General features: G+C 37.5%; 1 protein-coding gene across 9 annotated transcripts in view; it reads right to left on the reverse strand.

The window, feature by feature from the left end:
- Mctp1 (multiple C2 and transmembrane domain containing 1) overlaps window positions 1-18,412 on the reverse strand; it is a 633,933-nt gene that overhangs the window by 345,303 nt on the left and 270,218 nt on the right. The gene's annotated exons all lie outside the window — the stretch shown is intronic.

Below are 18,412 nucleotides of genomic sequence, written 5' to 3' on the forward strand. Positions count from 1 at the left end.
CCTACCTCCTCTGAATCTTTAGAGTTTTGAAAAGGTGGCTACCCTTTCAAATATGTGTAACCCTAAATATACCTAAACACTAGTACAATTATACATCTGAGGCTGTTAAAAATGGATGCTATATGCTGACATACCTCTTGCTTTCCAATGAGAAAATTCTTAAAAATTCACTTCTCCAAATCAGCAATTAAAGGGAAAGATGATGAAGGTGAAGACACTTCTTGCTCTTTTACATAGTAATAATTATATCTCAGTAATAATCTATGACCGTTTCCTCCTCTCCAGGAGGAAATCATACTAGCTCATCATTGGAATTCAGCACATTTAGAGCAGTATTGAGATGTCTTGATATATATTTTCTGTCTGTTTTTAATTTTTTGAGGAAAGCCATTGCAACTGGAATATAAGTTTTTATTGTTCAGATTTTCATTTCTGTGATGACAAGAGTTATAGGGCCCATCTACCTTTGAGAAATATCTATTTAGATAGTTTGTTCATTTAAAAACTAAATTGTTTACTACTGGGTGGTCATTTGTGTTCCTTATACATTCCCAATATTAGCCATTTGCTGGAGAACAACCTGCAAGTATTTTCTCCATTTTGTAATTTACCTGTTTCATTTGGAGACTGTTCATTTGTGGTGTAAATGCTTATGGTTAGATACAATCTTATTTGCCAATTTCTGTTAATGATTGTGTTTTGGAGGTCATATAAAGATATTTTCCAAGACTAATGTTTTGATGCATTTCCTCCAGAAGAAAGGAAACTAGTATGTGTGTCTCAACTTCCATGTCTAGCAAAGTGATTACTAACAGCCAGGACATACAATCAGGGACAGAGAAACAAATACTGCATATTTTTGTGTGATATTTAATCTCACTGCAAGTCATGAGTTTGTATTATTTACTGAAAAAAAACCTGTTTCTAGTTGTGGTGTTGTGCAGCATATGGCACACACCATTAATACTTCTGGCTGTAATACAGACAACCCTTTAGTATATACTTTTAATCCCAAATAATAACGGTGAAGTTAGTAGAAGGAAGCAGCATGTTTGGAAGAGATATCCTATTGAGTGGCAGACAAAGTGATGAATCAGAGAAAGATTTGGCAGAATAGGATATACCCAACTCTCGTGGGAAGAGAGAAGAATAGGAAACTATTTAAGAGAAAACAGAACACACACACACATACATGGAGAGAGAGAGAGAGAGAAAGAGAGAGAAAGAGAGAGAGAAAGAAACAGGCAGTTTTACCAGGATAGTTGTACAGAGACGTGTTGAAGAAAGAATACGCTAGACACAGGTGAAGACAGAACTAGCCCACGAATGAGAAGGAGCCAAAAGATTAGAACAAATTGACAATATCCCTTATGAATATTGATGCAAAAATCCTCAATAAAGTTCTTGCTAACCGAATCCAAGAACACATCAAAACAATCATCCATCCTGACCAAGTAGGTTTCATCCCAGGGATGCAGGGATGGTTCAATATACGGAAATCCATCAACGTAATCCAGTATATAAACAAACTCAAAGACAAAAACCACATGATCATCTCGTTAGATGCGGAAAAAGCATTTGACAAGATCCAACACCCATTCATGATAAAAGTCTTGGAAAGATCAGGAATTCAAGGCCCATACCTAAACATGATAAAAACAATCTACAGCAAACCAGTAGCCAACATCAAAGTAAATGGTGAGAAGCTTGAAGCAATCCCTCTAAAATCAGGGACTAGACAAGGCTGTCCACTCTCTCCATACCTATTCAACATTGTACTTGAAGTCCTAGCCAGAGCAATTCGACAACAAAAGGAGATCAAAGGGATACAAATTGGAAAAGATGAAGTCAAAATATCACTTTTTGCAGATGATATGATAGTATATATAAGTGACCCTAAAAATTCCACCAGAGAACTCCTAAACCTGATAAACAGCTTCGGTGAAGTAGCTGGATATAAAATTAACTCAAACAAATCAATGGCCTTTTCTACACAAAGAATAAACAGGCTGAGAAAGAAATTAGGGAAACAACACCCTTCTCAATAGTCACAAATAATATAAAATATCTTGGCGTGACTCTAACTAAGGAAGTGAAAGATCTGTATAATAAAAACTTCAAGTCTCTGAAGAAAGAAATTATAGAAGATCTCAGAAGATGGAAAGATCTCCCATGCTCATGGATTGGCAGGATCAACATTGTAAAAATGGCTATCTTGCCAAAAGCAATCTACAGATTCAATGCAATCCCCATCAAAATTCCAACTCAATTCTTCAACGAATTAGAAAGTGCAATCTGCAAATTCATCTGGAATAACAAAAAACCTAGGATAGCAAAAACTCTTCTCAAGGATAAAAGAACCTCTGGTGGAATCACCATGCAGGACCTAAAGCTTTACTACAAAGTTAGTATAAGACCAACCAAACCAATTCAGTAAGAAACTGAGAGAAGTCAGATTAAAAAGGTCAGCTTGGAGAGGAGTCTGAGTCAGACCAGCTGAGTTGAATCAGCCAGTCAGTGCAGAAAGAACAGGAAAGGGTGAGTTTATTCAGCAGTAAGTCTCAGAGGCTGAAAACATTCTAGAACTAGATTTGATTGTACAAAGGCTAGAAGCCTCCAGTACTATGCCTAGATTAGCTGATGGAGAAAGTAAGCTTCAGTAACAACGGTTACTTCAGTGGAATAAAAGTAACTTTTATAGCATAGTCATACTTGCATGTGGGAGTTAAAGAAGCTGATATCATAGAAGCAGAATATAGAATAATGGTTAGCAGAGGTTGTCATAGGGAGATAGCAGATGGATTAAGGACAGTTGATAGATATAAAGATATGACTAAATAGGATGAGTTCTCTAACATTTTATATAGTAAAGAAGTTATGATGAATAACATCTAATTTTATATCTAAACTGATCTATTGTAGAAAGGATTTTGAATGTTCCCAATATAAAACTGTGATAGGACTAGGAGTGTATTTCAAGGGCAGACTGCTTGTCTAACATTCATAACATGTTTGACCACTATACTCATCAAGAAACCTGAAAAACAAATGAAATAACAACTGTTTGAATGAAGACATATTAGTTAAGTTCCTAATTGCTGTGGTGGGCTGAGGTTTAAGGACTATATTCCATTACATGAGATAAGTCATGGTGGCAAGAGGAGTTTGGAGAAGAGGCTGTTGTTATATCTTGAAAGTTCTGAGAATAGGACCAGGATGTAACATGAGGTCAATTACTATGATATGTTTCCTCCTATGAGGCCCCACCTTCAAGGTTCTACATTCTAGCATCTGGGGCTGAATATTCAAACACAGGAGCCATAGAAGACACATTACACCCAAACTCCAAATACACATGCTAATTCTCCTGAGATGATCATTATCTACTACATACATACAGTGAAATATCACCTGTACCTAAATATGTAAATTACTATGTGCCAATTAAAAGTATTATAGATGAAAACTGAGGCAAAACTTGCTTTTATTTTAAAATTAAAATTTAAAGATAATGGTTAGAAACACCTCTAGGTTCCCCAATGATTAATTATAGGCTTTTCAATGATAATTTGATATAGCCAAAGGTTATATACATTTTATAATCAAGAAATAAGACAAAGAAAACAAATGTAACACCTACAATGTAACCAAAATACTTGAAGAACAATGAAAAAAAGAAAAAACTTCACTCCTCATGCTAAAAACAGTTAATAAGTGTTTAATGTGACAAGTGACTTCAAAACTTGCAATTATCCTGCTAAAGGCTATGTCTTAATGGTAGATATAGTATAGTGGTAGGTGTTGTGAGTTCTTGTTCTTTACTCCAACACAGTATTGTCTGTAACCTGCTGCTGGTGGTTGAATGGGTCTGCATCTATAAATTTAATAAAAAGCTGTAGAACAAACCTAAATGCTATATTTCCCAACTATCCTATTCTCTCATCTGCTATTGATGGTTTATTATGTTGTCAAGGAAGACAAAACTCTCACCTATTATAAGATCTGTTCTAGTTTTCTCAGTGAATGAAGTCTCCAGCTGGCAGAATTTTCATTTTCTGAAACACATTCATGTATCTAGCAATATTTACTGCATGTCAATTAAATGTTAGGCACTGGGAATTCAGTTATATAGCCAAACTTTTGTTCCCATGGAGTTTTCATTTCAGTGGAGAGGACTAGACAACAAATAAACATATTAGCATATAATATGCTGTGTGGTAATAAGTACATGATGTAACATACTGTCTGGCAAAGGAGAAAGGATGTTGGTATAAAGTGGGTACAAATAGGGAGGGAGAGTCTTGACTATAGGTAAACATTTAAAGGGGGAAACTGACTGAAACAGAGATCCACAGCCAACCATTAGCAGAGAGAGGAGAGTCCTGTGGAAGAGTCGGGGGAAGGGTTGAGGGACCCAGAGGGTCTCCACAAGAAGACCAACAGAGTCAACTAACATAGACTCATGGGGAGTCCCAGAGACTGAATCACCAATCAAAGAGCATGTATGGGCTGGACCTAGGTCCCCTGAACATATATACCAGATATGCAGCTTGGTTCTATGAGGGTCTCACAACAGATGGGATGTCCCTGACTCTGTGCCTGCATGTGGATCCTTTCCCCTAACTGGGCTGCCTTGTCTGGCCTCAGAAGTAGTTAGAGGATGTGCCTAGTCTTGCAGTGACTTAATATGACAGGATGGGTTGTTACCCATGGGGCCTCCCCCTTCTCACAGGAGAAGGGGATGGAGGGATAGGGAAGGGGCTGTGTGAGGGGGATACTTGGAGGAAGGGACCTGCAATCAGGATGTGAATTCAATAGATAAATTAATGCAAAAATGAAAGAGAAATAAAAGGAGAACTGAAGTGAAGAGGAAGAGGGAACATTCCTAACAGAGATATCAACAAATGCAGAAGCCCTGGGGAACTTCAGAGTAGAAGACTCTGAAGGACTGCCAGGTGAGTTGCAAGAGATGAATTCAGAGCTCGGTATGCCAACAGATCATGATGTGCATTTTCATTCAGTAACAACTTGGGATGTTTGATTCCAGTGAATTGAAATAGAAGAGCAAGTGAATTTTTAAGAATGTCCTTTCTGTTAGGAAATATACCAATAATTCATAAAATATTCTGTAATCTCTTAAATATACAAACTAATTGGCCTAAAATATTTTGAGAAACTCAATTTAAAGACTGATAATGGGGTCTGGAAAGGTTACTCAGTGCTTAGGAGCCCTTATTGCTCTTCTAGAGGACCTGGGTTCAGTTCCCAGCCCCCAGGTCCAGCAGTTCACAACCATGTATAACTTCATCAGACAAAAGGACTCATATGCACATAACCACATACAAATACCCACATACATAAGTAAAATAAAATAATAGACCTTTTAAAAAGAAGTAAAAACAAAATGACAACAAATAAAATCAAATGAATAATTAAAGGCTGATAATGCATATGAAATGAGCATGGGCCTTTACACTACCACCTTGTATCTTTAGCACAGCCTTCACCGTATTGTGAGATATTTGCACAAAACATTACAAAATATAAAATGTGTTAGGAATATCCTATGAGTCTGCTAATATTATCATATTTATCTTGATAGGAACACAACAACATTGTATGTGATTTTATAATATTTATGACACAACACATTTAACTCAAGAAGTATTTATTAAGTATTAGGATTTAATGGAATCAAATGAGATAAGTATTATTTGTAGCAGATGATAAATATCCTTCTGTTGTAATAGGCAGAATTCTAAAATGTATCGCTGGTATTTCTTACCCAATTCCTGACTGAGGAAGTGAGGAGATACCATGTTCTTAATTCTGTTCCTTGGATAGCAAAGCCAGTGTGCAGTAGATATATTTAAAGTCAGAAAGACCAGTAGACACTGAGTTGACCAAAAAGAACATGGAGAAATGACTCAGTGGTTAGGAACACTGGATGTTCTTGCAGAGAAGTTGGGATTTTGTTACCAGCACCCACATAATGGCTCACAATCATCTCCAACTTCAGTTTCAGGGGATCAGAACCCCTGTTCTGGCTTCTGCAGGTACTTACTATATACACTGTGCATGGATACTCATGCAGATAAAATATTAACCTGAAATAAAAATAAATAAACCCTTAAAATGTGGAAAGGCTTGTTCTTATGTAATCAAAATTCTTCAAAAGGCACAGATGTTTTTCTACCAGGCATCTGACAGAAAAGATGAGTGAAGCATGAGGCTTCTATAAGGCTGCTGAAATCTTCAAGATGGAGAAGGACACATGTAATGAATCCCAGACTAACTGGTGGGAGCTTAAATCAATCCTTGTCTGGCAGCAGCAAGAACATAATACCTAACTGAGGTATTTATCACAGTAACTAAAGCAGAAATAAATTCTGAAAATACCAAACATATATGGATGAGAAGATAAAAACCCTGAGCTCCAAGTAAGCTTAGCCTAGACAATAGTATGTCTAAAGCAGGGAATCCAGCTCAACTGTGCCTGTATTCACAGTCATTAGGAACCATGAACCATTAAGTTATTGCCTGAAGCTGTTTTATTCATGGAAATTTGCCACAAAGGAACACAATACTAATAACTTACCTAGAACATGATCTAGATGGAAAAGTAAAAAAGAATCAGGATAGGACCTTAGTAGAAGAGGGTTCTTATTAAATTCATTAGAGTGTTGATTAGGAAGCTGTCTAGCCTCCTACAACAAACAATGTAGAAAACATTGTGGTTAATGGCAGAGTAAAATACATTACTCTTTTGCAAAGCTATATACAAGTAGGTATCTCAGATCCAATAAAACAAGTCTACCATACTGTGTATCTATGACATATAGCCCTTGCTCTGAAAGATGAGCACATGGGTAGACAACTGGTTGGCCTCTTCATATTCAGAATATTTTTTGTCATGAACATTTAATTGCCCCACAGAGTAGGTCAGATATCCCTTTCATCAAAACTCAAACTTTATCTGTGTTTACTTCTAGACTCTAGGAGCCAAAAGGAGGTATTCTCACCTATTTAATAGTTTCACAATTATTTAGATCAGCTTACCAGTATCTTCCATAATTTCCTAGCATATCACCTAGCCTTCACCCTCTCCCAAGTCTTCTCTACATGTTTTCACACTATCTTATTAGATCTGAACTCATTTTGCACTGTTATAGAGCCCTTGATTTTCAATAAAAAACACACTCATCAATGCAAAGCTATTCAGCAAAGAAGTAAACAGCATATTTAAAATGGAGAACTGAGGTAGGTGTGGGGATACACCCCTTTGAGCCCAGTACACGAGAAACAAAGACAAGACTAAGAATTTGAGGGCCAGCAATATAGTGAGATCCTATCTCAGAAAAGGGAGAGGAGAGGAAAGAAGGAATATGGGTACAGGAAGAAGCAAACAAAGACAAAGAAGCAGAGGAAAGAATTGAAGTACTTACATATACTCAAGCAGAATGAGTATCATTTTAGGACAGTTATGAAAACAGTGCTGGCTGTAGTATAAAATGTGTCTTGTGACTGATAAATGAAGCTACTCAGCAGAGCATATGGAATCAGTCAACAGTTAGGAATGTCAGACTGAAGAATTGTGGAGTAAACAAATCAAAACAAAGGAAGTGATGCAAGTGGAGATCTGAGGCCTACAATGAAAGCTAAAAATGGCTTCCTTACATTAGACATCAAAAGATAAATGAAGAATGCACATGGTCAGGTGCATACACATGGTCCAGTGGGTACCCATGGTCCTGTGAATGAATACAAATGGTCACATAGTCATGTGGATATAAACAGTCATCATGTAATACTGTGATTTCATGGGTATCCATGCTCATGTGAAAACACGTGGTCATGTGGGTTTACTTGGTCATGTGGGTACCTATGTTCCCGTGGATACATATGGTCAGGTAAAACAACCACCTCCTAAAGCTGTTAGATGGCTTTCTTTTTACTTCTTTCTGAAGTTTAGTCTTGAATACAAACAAATTTTTCAAACTGTAAACTTAAAGTATAAATGAACTTTTTGTTTACTACAAAGACAACTAACCTAAAATGTACAAGATAATTAAATAAAAGATTAATTTTCAATTATTAAAATACAACATTTTAGTATTTAATACTACTGACATTTTCTTTCATCAAAAAAAAATACCTTGCAAGGAGAGTTTTTAACACAGATAATTAAGCCATTAATCAGTGTTCTTTTATAATGTGTGAATTCTGCTCTAAATATACTGTTATACAAAAAATATGTCCCATGTTACAAAACTATTTGAAATCTTTCAGTAGTAGAATTCTTTACTTTTAAGATTTTCAAATTTGACCTGAGACACATCTTCTTTCCAGGCCACAACTCAGACTGGGGGAGAACTGGAACTCCAGACTCCCTCACACATCCAGAGACAGCTTGATTCCCAGGAACTCTGACACAACCAGTCTCACAGAATCCATCCAGAGAGAGCAAGGCCAGTCGATACCTTCGACAACCAGATGGTGAGAGGCAAGCACAAAATCACATGCAACAGAAACCAGAACCCAGAGAACTTGGAACCATCAGAACCCAGTTCTCCCACCATAGCAAGCCCTGGATACCCTAACACACCTGAGAAGCAAGACTTCAACCTAAAATCTCATCTGGTGAAGATGATAAAGGACTTTAAGGAGTACATAAATAACTCCCTTAAAGAAATACAGGAGAATACAGGTAAAACGATAGAAGCACTTAAAGAGGAAACACATAAATCCCTTAAAGAAATATAGGAAAACAAAATCAAACAGGTGAAGGAATTGAGCAAAACCATCCACGATCTAAAAATGGCAATAGAAACAATAAAGAAATCACAAAGGAGGCATCCCTGGAGTTTGAAAACCTAGGAAAGAGTACAGGAGCTATAGATACAAGTATCAACAACAGATTACAAGGGTTAGAAGAATCTCGGGTATAGAAGATACTATCGAAAATACTGATACAACAGGCAATGAAAATACAAAGTGCAAAAAACTCTTAACCCAAAACATCCAGGAAATTCAGGACACAATGAATAGACCAAACCTAAGAATAATAGGAATATATGAGAGGCTAAGGCAAAGGACCAGGAAACATGTTCAACAAAATTATAGAAGAAAACACCCATAACCTAAAGAAGGAGATGGCCATAAATGCAGAAGAAGCTTATAGAACTCAAAATAGATTTGATCAGAAAAGAAATTTCTCCTGTCAGATAATAATCAAAACACTACACTCACAGAACAAAGAAAGAATATTAAAAGTGGTAAGAGAAAAAGGCCAAGGAATATATAAAAGCAGACCTATCAGAATTACACCAGACTTCTCGACAGAAACTCTAAAAGACAGAAGACCTTGGACAGATGTTATGACTCTAAGAGAACACAAATGCCAACCCAGGCTACTATTACTATACCAAGCAAAACATTCTCAATCAACATTGATGGAGAAACCAACATATTCCATGACAAAACCAAATTTAAACAATACTTTCCACTAATCTAGCTCTATAGATAATAAATAGAAGGAAAACTCCAACACAAAGAGGGAAATTACACCTATGAAAACTCAAGAAATTAATCATCTCACAACAAACCCAAAAGAAGAAAACCTCACAAATATAATACCACCACTAACAACAATAATAATAGGAACCAAAAATCATTGGTCCTTAATATCTCTCAACATCAATGGACTGAATTTCCCAATAAAAAGACATAGGTTAACAGACTGGATATGTTAAGAGGACCCAGCATTTTGTTGTATACAAGAAGCACACATCAGTGACAAGACTGACAGTACCTCAAACTAAAAGGCTGAAAAAAGTTTTTCCAATGATTGGTCCCAAGAAACAAGCTAGAGAAGACATCTTAATATCCAATAATATAGACTTTCAACCAAAAGTTATCAAAAGAGATGCAGAAGGACACTTCATTCTTAGGAAAGGAAAGAAAGCCACCAAAATTAACTCTCAACTCTGAACATTTCTACCCCAAATGCAAGGGCAACCACATTTGAAAAGAAACATTACTAAAGTTCAAAACATACATTGAATATCACACAATAATATTGGGAGACTTCAACACCACAGTCTCACCAATGGACAGATAATAGAAACAGAAATTGAACAGAGACACTAAATTGAATAGTGAAACTAAAGAATTATGAATCAATTGGGTTTAACAGACATCTATAAAACTTTTCACTCTAAAACAAAAGGATATGCCTTCTTCTCAGCACTGCATGGTACCTTCTCCAAAATTCACCATATAATCAGGCACAAAACAAGCCTCAACAAATACAAGAAAATTGAAATAACCCCATGCATTCTATCAAATCACCACAGACTAAGATTGGTCTTCAAAGGAACCAAACCAACAGAAATCCCACTGAATAACTCTGTACTCATTGATAACTTGGTCAGGGACTAAAGAAAGAAAGAAATTAACGCCTTTCTAGAATTTAACGAAAATGAAGGCATAGCAAGCACAAACTTGTGGGACACAATGAAAGCAATGCTAAGAGAAAACTCATAGCTTTAAGTGACTCAAAAAAGAAACTGGAGAGAACATACACTAGCAACTTGACAGCACACTTGAAAACTATAGAACAAAAAGAAGCAAATACACTCAAGGGGAGTAGACAGCAGGAAATAATCAATCTCAGGGCTGAAATCAACCAAATAGAAACAAAAGAACTATACAAAGAATCAACCAAACAAAGAGCTGGTTCTTTGAGAAAATCAACAAGATAGATAAACTCTTAGACAGAATAACCAGAGGGCACAGAGACAATATCCAAATTAAAAAATCAGAAATGAAAAGAGAGACATAACAGAAACTGAGGAAATTAAAAAAAAATCACCAGATCCTACTACAAAAGGCTATACTCAACAAAACTGGAAAATCTAGATGAAATGGACAATTTTCTAGACTGATACCAGGCACCAAAGTTAAATCAGGATCAGATAAACCATCTAAACAGTCCTATAACCCATAAAGAAGTAGAAGCAGTACAATAAAAGTCTCCCACCCCCAGCCCCCAAAAGCAACAGGAACAGATGGGTTTAGCCATAATTCGATCAGACCTTCAAAGAACACCTAATACTCTTCAAACTATTCCACAAAATGAAACAAAAGGAACACTACCCAACTCATTCTATGAATCCACAGTTATGCTTATACCTAAACCGTGCAAAGACCAAACAAAGAAAGAGAACTTCAGACCAATTTCTCTTATGAATATTGATGCAAAAATACTCAACAAAATTCTCACAAATCAAATCTAAGAACACATCAAAGTGATCATCCACCACTTTGGGTAGGCTTCATCCCAGGGATGGTTCAATATACAGAAATCCATCAACGTAATACACTACATAAACAAACTCAAAGGGGGAAAAAAAAAACCACATGATCATTTCATTAGGTGCTGAAAAGCATTTGACAAAATTCAACATCTCTTCATATTAAAAGTCTTACAAGGATCAGGAATTCAAGGCCCATACTAAAACACAGTAAAAGCAATATACAGCAAACCAGTAGCCAATATCAAAATAAATGGAGAGAAACTTGAAGCAATCCCACTAAAAATCAGGGACTAGACAAGGCTGCCCACTCTCTCCCTATCTATTCAATATAGTACTTGAAGTTCTAGCCAGAGCAATTAGACAACAAAAGGACATCAAAAGGATACAAATTGGAAAGGAAGAAGTCAAAATATCACTATTTGCAGATGATATGATAGTATACTTAAGTGTCCCCAAAAATGCCAACAGAAAACTCCTACAGCTGAAAAACAACTTCAGCAAAATGGCTGGATATAAAATCAACTAAAACAAATCAGTAACCTTCCCCTACTCAAAGGATAAACAGGCTGAGAAAAATTAGGGAAATGACAACCTTCACAATAGTCACAAACAATATAAAATGTCATCATATGACTTTAATTAAACAAGTGAAAGATCTGTACAACAAGAACTTCATGTCTCTGAAGAAAGAAATAGAAGAAGACCTCAGAAGAAGGAACGATCTCCCATGCTCATGGATTGGCAGTATTAATATAGTAAAAATGACCACTTTGCCAAAAGCAATCTACATATTCAATGCAATTTCCATCAAAATTCCAAATCAATTATTTACAGAGTTAGAAATGCAAATTCATTTGGAATAACCAAAAACCCAGGAGAGCAAAAACTATTCTCAATAATAAAAGAACTTTTGCGGGACTCACCATGTTTGCCTCAAGCTGTACTACAGAGCAATTGTGATAAAAAAAAAAACTGCATGGTATTGGTACAGTGACAGGCAGGTAGATCAATGGGCTAGAATTGAAGACTCAGAAATGAACCCACACACCTATGGTCACTTGATCTTTGACAAAGGAGCTAAAACCATCCATTGGAAAAAAAGAAAGCATGTTCAAGAAACTGTGCTGGTTCAACTGGCAGTCAACATGTACAAGAATGCAAATTAATCCATTCTTATCTCCCTGCACAAAGCTCAAGTCTAAGTGGATCAATGGCCTTCACATAAAACTGAATCTAATAGAAGAGAAAGTGAGGGAAAGCCTCAAACACATGGGCACAGGGAAAAATTTCCAATGGCTTATGCTCTAAGATCAACAATAGACAGAGCAAAACAAAGAATTTTCAACTGAGGAATATCAAATGGCTGAGAACCACCTAAGGAAATGTTCAACATGCTTAGTCATCAGGGAAATGCAAATAAATCAAAATGGCCCAGAGATTCCACCTCACAACAGTTAGAATGGCTAAGATCAAAAACTCAGGTGACAGCAGATGCTGACGAGGAAGTGGAAAAAGGAACACTCCTTCATTGCTGGTGGGATTGCAAGCTGGTACAACCACTCTGGGAATCAGTCTGGTGGTTCCTCAGAAAATTGGACATAGTACTACCTGAAGATTCAGCTATACCACTCCTGGGCATATACTCAAAAAGATTTTCCAACATATAACAAGGACAAATGTTACACTATGTTCATAGGAGCCTTATTTATAATAGCCAGAAGCTAAAAAGAACCCAGATGTCCTTCAGGAGAGGAATGGATACAGAAAATGTGGTACATTTACACAATGGAGCTATTAATACTACTCAGCTATTAAAAATAATGAATTCATGAAATTCACAGGCAAATGGATAGAACTAGAAAATATCATCCTGAGTAAGGTAACCAAATTGCAAAAGAACATACATGGTATGCACTCACTGATGAGTGGATATTAGGCCAAAAGCTCAGAATACCTAAGATACAATTCACAGACCACATAAAGCTCAAGTAGGAGGAAGACCAAAGTTTGGGTGCTTTGGTCCTTCTTAGAAGGGGGAACAAAATACTCACAGGAGGAAATGCGAAGACAAAGTGTGGAACAGAGACTGAAGGAAAGGCCATCCAGAGACTGTCCCACCTGGTGATCCATCCCATACACAGTCACCAAACCCAGACACTATTGTGGATACCAAGAAGTGAATGCTGACAGGAGCCTGATATAGCTGTCTCCTGAGAGGCTCTACTAGAGCCTGACAAATACAGACGCAGATGCTCACATCCATTGAACTGATCACAAGGTCCCAAAAAGAGGAGTTAGAGAAAGGACTGAAGGAGCTGAAAGGGTTTGCAATTCCATAGGAAGAACAACAATATCAACCAACCAGACCCCCCAGAGCTCCCAGGGACTAAACTACCAACCAAGGAATACACATGGAAGGATCCATGGCTTCAGCTGCATATGCAGCAGAGGATGACCTTGTTGGACATCAATGGGAGGAGAGGACCTGTGAAGGCTTGATGCCCTAGAGTAGGGGACTGAGAGGGTGAAGAGCTAGGAGTTGGTAGGTGGGGGAACACCCTCATAGATGCAGGGGGAGGGAACATGGGATGGGGATTTTGGGGATGGGCTAGGAAAGTAGATAACATTTGAAATGTAAATAAAGAAAATATCCAATTAAAAAGAACAATAGACAAATGGTACTTCATAAAATTGCAAAGGTTCTGTAAGGCAAAGGACACTGTCAATAGGACAAAACAGCAACCAACAGATTGGGAAAAGATCTTTACCAATCCTTCATCTGATAGAGGACTAATATCCAATATATACAAATAACTCAAGAAGTTAGACTCTAGAGAACCAAATAACCCTATTTAAAAATGGGGAACAGAGCTAAACAAAGAATTCTCAACTGGGGAATCTACATTAGCCACGAAACAACTAAAGAAATGTTCAACTTCCTTAGTCATCAGGGAATTGCAAATCAAAACTATCATGAGATTCCACCTCACACCAGTCAGAATGGCTAAGATCAAAAATTCAAGTGACAGCAAATGCTGGTAAGGATGTGGAAAAATAGGAACACTCTTCCATTGCTGGTAGGATTGCAAACTGGTACAACCACTTTGCAAATCAATCTGGAGGTTCCTGGGATAATTGGAAATAGCTCCAACTGAAGACCCAGGCAGATAACAAGGACACATGCTTTACTATGTTCATAGCAGTGTTACTTATAATACTATTTATAATAGCAAGAAGGTGGAAACAACTCAGATGTCCCTCGATTGAAGAATAAATTCAGAAAATGCAGTACATTTACACAATGAAACACTACTCAGCTAATAAAAATGATGACTTCATGAATTTTGCAGGCAAATGGATGGAACTAAAAAAAAAAAAATATCCTGAGTGAGGTAACACAGACCCAAAAGTATATATATATGTTATGTACCCACTGATAAGTGGATTTTAGCTCAAAATCTCTGAATATTCATGATATAACTCAATGATCATATAATGCTTAACAAGAAGGTAGGTCATAGTTTGGATGCTTCAATCCCACTTAGAAGGAGGAACAAAATAATCATGGGAATCAGAGGGAGGGAGGGATCTGGATGGGACAGGGGACCAGATATGGGAAGAGACAGGAGAGAAGTCCAGAGGGCCAGGAAAAGTAATAGAAATAAGAGGCAATAGGTGGTGGCGAACTTGAGGAACCAGAAAGACCCAGAAGCCAGGGATGTGAGGGTCTCCCAGGACCCAATGGGGATGACATTAGCAATCCACAACTGCAGGAAGATAGAACCTGAAAAGACTACCTTCAATAGATAGAGATAGGGCCACTTATCCATCTAAAAAATATTTAATGCAGAATTGTTCCTGACTAAAGGAAATGTAGGTACAAAAATGGAGCAGAGGCTAAAGGAAAGGCCCTTCAGATACTGCCCTACTTTGCGATTCATACCATTCACAGTAACCAAACTCAAACACTATTGCTGATGTCAAAATGTGTTTACAGACAGGAGCCTGGTATAGCTTTCCTTTGAGATGCTCTCCCATCACCTAAGACAGATGCAGATAATCACAGCTTATCCCTGTACTGAGCCCTGGGAACCCAATGGAAGAGTTAGGGGAAGGACTGAAGGAGCTGAAGGGGATTGCAACCCAATAGGAAGAACAACAGTATCAATTAACCAGACCCCTCCAAGCTCTCAGGAACCAAACCACCAACCAAAGAATATACATGGGCCAGTCCATGGCTCCACCTACAGATGTTGCAGAGGATTGCCTCATCTGTCCTCAGTGGGAGGAAAATCACTGGGTCCTGTGGAGGGTTGATGCCCCACAGAAAGGGGATGCTAGAGGGATGAGGCAGGTGTAGGTGGGTAGGTGGGTGGGGGAGCAGCCTCTTAGAGGCAAAGGGGAGTGGGATGGGGTGGGAGTTTATTGAATGGGAGACTGGGAAAGGGAATAACATTTGAAATGTAAACAAATAGAATGATTAATTAAAAAAACCTAAATTCTTCTAACAATGAAAGTATTAATGAAAAGATTTTGGTTGTGGCCATTTCACAAAAGCTGTTGTCTTCAGTGCTAGTGACAGCCTATAATTCATTCACCAGAAAAGTCTGATAAGTGGCCAAAGCAATGTCCCCATGCTTAGACACTGCTTCTGCTTCTCAGTGACATAAACTAGGAAGACCCTTTAATAGTTAATACTTGAAGGCCAGGCAGTGGTGACACATGCCTGTAATCCCAGCACTTGGGAAGAAGAGACAGATGAACTTCTGAGTTTGAGGCCAGCCTGGTCTACAGAGTTCTAGGACAGCCCGGACTGCACAGAGAAACCCTGTCTCGAAAAACAAAACAAAAACAAAAACAAACAAACAAAAAATAGTTCATACTTGACATTTACTTTGCTAGGTGAATGCTAATGATGTAGCATTGCTAACTGGAACACAAGATTTGAAGTGCTAATCATTAATGGAGGCCCAAGTCCTATTCTCCAATATCTTTTTTATCAATCTGTGAATGTGACAAAGTTATTTCTGAAGTTCTGTTCTAATCTTTAAACATGTAGAGTAGGTCTGCCTTTTATAAATCTCTCTCTATAGCTAGAATGGGAATTTTAAAGTACAAAAATAAAAATGGTTTAGAGAGTTTTACAGAAGGTGACTCTCACTATTACTATGGTTTGCCTTTTGCTCCCTCACCAACCTGGAAGTCCAAGCAGGACTCTGGTCTGCTTGTATCTCTCCCTTCTACAGTCATAAACTATCTACTATTCTCTTTTCTACTCTTTGAAGCAATGTGCATACACTGGCTTATTATCTCCCTTCTGTCTCAGGTGAGTGGTCTACGGAAAATGTGCCCTAGTGTATTTATGGATATTACTTTTATTCAAATGGCCAATACATACTAGGCACTGTACTTGTCAATTTACATGCCTCTTATTCTATTACTGTATTATTCTATATCACAATATTCTGGGATGTTTTACACTTATAGTTATTAACATCATTGCCATCAGAATTGTAAGCAACCATGGGCTTTGTTACACTGTTGTTTTTCAACACTCCAGTTGTGTTAGGGTCTCTTTGCACTCAGCCATATGCTGGACATTACAGAATAAGTGCTGAGTAGGTGCACATAGGAAATTATTTTCTTCATGCTTTCTTGTGCTCCTTTTAATGTATCTGGTATTTTAAGTTTTAGTGTCTTATATAAAACAAGTCTGGAAGAGACAAAGCTATAGCTTTGAAAGGGTATACAAATAGAAAAGTAGAAGTCAGTTTAGGTTGACACAGATGGAACATTTCAAGGCAAAACACCACTAGAAGGAACTTGATAATAAAGTGATTTAGCTTGGACCTTGAGACTTCCCCAGATAACAACTTATACCTCTGGCATCACCTGACTGCTGAATGTACAAATACAGAAACAGCTCTACTCTATCACTGTGTGCTGTTGGATAGCATAAGGTCTTCACACAGGTCCCTGATGCCCCAAGGTTCATCATCTATCACACATGCCATGACTTGGATTTTTAGTGTTGGGTGAGGTTTTACATGTTTATTCCATTAGTTTTGGTGGTCCACATGCAATTTATATTCCCTCCACAAAATTATGTAAACCTTTGAAAGCACAAATATCTTTAATCCTCTGTGCCTCCATTAGAGACCTCTCTCCTGCCTGCAAGGATCCCATGCACTGTGAATAAGCCCTATGGAAGCAGGAAGATCATGCTCACCTTTCAAACTCAAGCATCCTCTGAGGCCAAGGAGACACACGTACCTTTCAGTTTGCTTTCTTTAATGTGTCATTATAAACTTATTAAAGTGGGAATTACCAAGCTGAAAAAAAAATCAAGTTTTGGGGATTCTAAAAGCATTGAAGTTCATAATGATGTTTACTTTTGAGATAAAGATAGCTATCTTTAAAAACACCTTCCTGTCAGAGTTAATGGCATTCTTATTCTTGGATGAATTATTTGGCTTCTCAAAACAGCAGTGTACCATCAGAGAGTCACTTCCATCTTGCTTAATAATGAATATGTTTTCTAAATTCTAAAGTTTGAATGAGATGAAAGTGCTCCTTAGTAATCTTGTTCATCTGATTCATATCACGACTTTGGGGACTTGATTTTTTGTTCTCAATTTTCTTTTCTTTTTCTTTCATTCTTTTTTTACTTCTTTTGGTGGGGTGGGACAGGGTTTTACAAAATAGCCCAGGCTAACCTGGAACTTGCAACCTTCCTACTTCAGCCCTCCCACTTCTAAGATTGTAATCGTGTGCCAAGTTACCTAGATGCAATGTGATTTTTGAAAACAATTTGGGTTCTGAAATCCTCTCTGTGTCACTTCACCCGCTGTTTGGCAGTTTGGTATGAGTAAGAAAAGATAAGGTTTTGTCAGTTCAGTCTAACTGATCCTCCTCTGATTTGTCCTGTCTACAAAACAGCTCTGCCTTGGTTATCCTAGTCCATGGCCAACACAGCTGTAGTGGAAACAACTTAAGTTTTGCTTCCCTGATATTTTGTTTTTATAAAAATATTCTTACCACTTCTATTTAGCCTTGTTGCTGGAAGGTGTGAACCTTTTAAGTTCTCTTGAAAG

This window comes from Mus caroli, unplaced genomic scaffold, assembly GCF_978045245.1.
Source record: "Mus caroli unplaced genomic scaffold, Mus_caroli_1 scaffold_15, whole genome shotgun sequence".
Classification (NCBI taxonomy): Eukaryota; Metazoa; Chordata; class Mammalia; order Rodentia; family Muridae; genus Mus; species Mus caroli.